The 2,556-nt window shown below is 41.4% G+C and overlaps 1 pseudogene; it reads right to left on the bottom strand.

Annotated features, from left to right (window-relative positions):
- Positions 1-348: 348 nt before the first annotated feature.
- LOC116104581 lies at positions 349-786 on the bottom strand (annotated as a pseudogene).
- Positions 787-2,556: the final 1,770 nt, after the last annotated feature.

The following is a 2,556-nucleotide window of genomic DNA, read 5'->3' as shown; positions in this document are numbered from 1 at the left end:
AATTTTGTCATTTCATATATATTCTGTGTTCCTCATCATCTCTACCCAAGCATATACCTTCCTGATAGCATTCCTTATTTAGTATCCGTCATTAGCAATGCACTAACCATCACTGCTTAAATTGTTTTGACATATTAACTCTTCTTTTGTGAGTGCAACGAACCTTATTGATGGTATTCAAGAGAGTAAGACTGCCTAGGTCCCTCCCATTACTATGGTGATCTGAGATGGAAATTGAGGGAGATGCTCAGTGTTGGGGACCAAGTTGGGGCACGGATACCTCAGCAGCCAAAGGCTACCATTGCTCTTGTGTCCTTGATGGGTGGGTAGACCAGGGTTTCTTATTCCTTAGAGGCCATGTAGACCATGAGGTCCACAACCCCTGTTGCTGTAGCCATATTCATTATCATAACAGGAAATGAGCTTTACAAAGTTGTCATTGATAACAATGCCAGTCCCAGCATCAAAGGTGGAAAACTGGGAGTTATTGTTGAAGTTGCAGGAGAAAACTTTGTCCTCGGTGTAGCCCAGGATGGCCGTTAGTGCCCTTAGATGCCTGTTTCACTACATTCTTGATGTCATCATACCTGGCAGGTTTCTCCAGGCAGCATGTCCGATCCATAACAGATACATTGGGGGTAAGAACACAGAAGGCCATGCCAATGAGCTTCCACTCAGCTCTGAGATGACCTTGCCCACAGCCTTGGCAGCTCCAGTGGATGCAGGGATGATGTTCTTGGCAGCCCCATGCCTATCATGTCACAGCGTTCCAGAGAAACCATCCATAGTACATATTAACTCTTTTAATCTGTTTTTGCTTCACCACAAGTATACTAAAATGTAAAATATATATACAAATCAAAAATTTGCTGATAATAGATTATAAAGAAATTTACCATGAAGTAATTTATTGTTATACATATAAATTTACCATCTATTAGAAATTAAAGGAAATTTGTATATTAATGAGACTGCTATGCATATTTGTTTTTACTAATGAATTAAATGTTGGTTGGCAATTTGAAACATTTTTGAGATTATAATTAAATTTCTTCTCTCATTTCCTTTCTCTCTCCAACCTCCACCATTTATTTCATTCATATTTTATCTTAAGTTCATGGTCTCTGCAAAAATAATGTTATATATCTATGTATGTACAAATATAGAAGTAAACCCTGTACAAGTTTGCCTACTATTGCAGTGACCCTTGAATTACTAATATTAGCACTCTGTGGTTAAAAACCTTACCTAAGAAACTCCAGTGTTGTGTATATTTGTCCCTGCGGAAAGTTTTCCATTTTTGCCTCCCACCCAAGGCAAGTTTAACACACAGGCAGCTGGTCACCGTGCTGCAGCTAGCACAAGGGCTCCCTTCCCCCTTCGTCTCTCTCCAGCAGCTCTGAAAGAACTTAGACTAGTGTTAGAATGGCACTACCCAAAAATCCCACTTAATGAAAACATCTCCACTTTGATCTTTTTTCTTGAGTTTCTTGTGGTTTGTGTGTTGTTCTTCCTGTATTCCGATCTTCTGGGCTAATAGCCACTTATCAAAGAATGCATACCATGTGTGTTCTTTTGTGATTGGGTTACCTCACTCAGGATGATATTCTTCAGATCCATCCATTTCCGTAAGAATTTCATAAATCATTGCTTTTAATAGCTGAGTGGTACTCCATTGTGTAGATGTACCACATTCTCTGTATCCATTCCTCTGTTGAGGGACATCTGGGTTATTTCCAGTTTTTGGCTATTATAAATAAGGCTGCTATGAACATAGTGGAGCATGTGTCCTTATTACGTGTTGGAACATCTTCTGGGTATATGCCCAGGAGTAATATAGCTGGGTCCTCTGGTAGTACTATGTCCAATTCCAAAGTGTGGATACTTCATTCCTTCTTAGAAGGGGGAGCAAAATACCCATGGAATGAGTAGTAGAGACTAACTATGGAGCAGAGACTGAAGGAAGGACAATCCAGTGACTGCTCCACCTGGGAATCCTTCCCATTTTCAGTCATCAAATCCAGATACTATTGTGGAGGCCAGCAAGTGCTGGATGACAGGAGCCTGATATAGCTGTCTCCTGAGAGGCTCTGACAGTACCCAACTAATACAGAACTAGAGGTTCACAGCCATCCATTGGACTGAGTACAGGGTCCCCAATGAAGGAGCTAGAGAAAGGACTTTTGCAGCCCCTTAGAACGAACAACAATATGAACTACCTAGTACCCTCAAAGCTCTTAGGGACTAAACCACCAACCAAAGAGTACACATGATGGGACTCATGGCTCCAGCAGCATATGTATAGCAGAGGATGGCCAAGCTGGTCATCAATGGGAGGAGAAGCCCTTGGCCCTGTGAAGGTTCTGTGCCCCAGTGTAGGAGAATGCCAGGGCCAGTAAGAAGGAGAGGGTGGGGTGGTGAGCAGGGGGGGAGAGGGGACAGGGGTTTGTTTTTGTTTTGTTTTGTTTTGTTTCTTTCTTTCTTTCTTTCTTTCTTTCTTCTTCTTTTTTTTTAGAGGGAAACCTGGGAAAGGAGATATTGTATGACATGTAAATA

This window comes from Mastomys coucha, unplaced genomic scaffold, assembly GCF_008632895.1.
Source record: "Mastomys coucha isolate ucsf_1 unplaced genomic scaffold, UCSF_Mcou_1 pScaffold22, whole genome shotgun sequence".
In the NCBI taxonomy this organism is placed as follows: Eukaryota; Metazoa; Chordata; class Mammalia; order Rodentia; family Muridae; genus Mastomys; species Mastomys coucha.
This window is presented reverse-complemented; position numbering and strand designations above follow the sequence as displayed.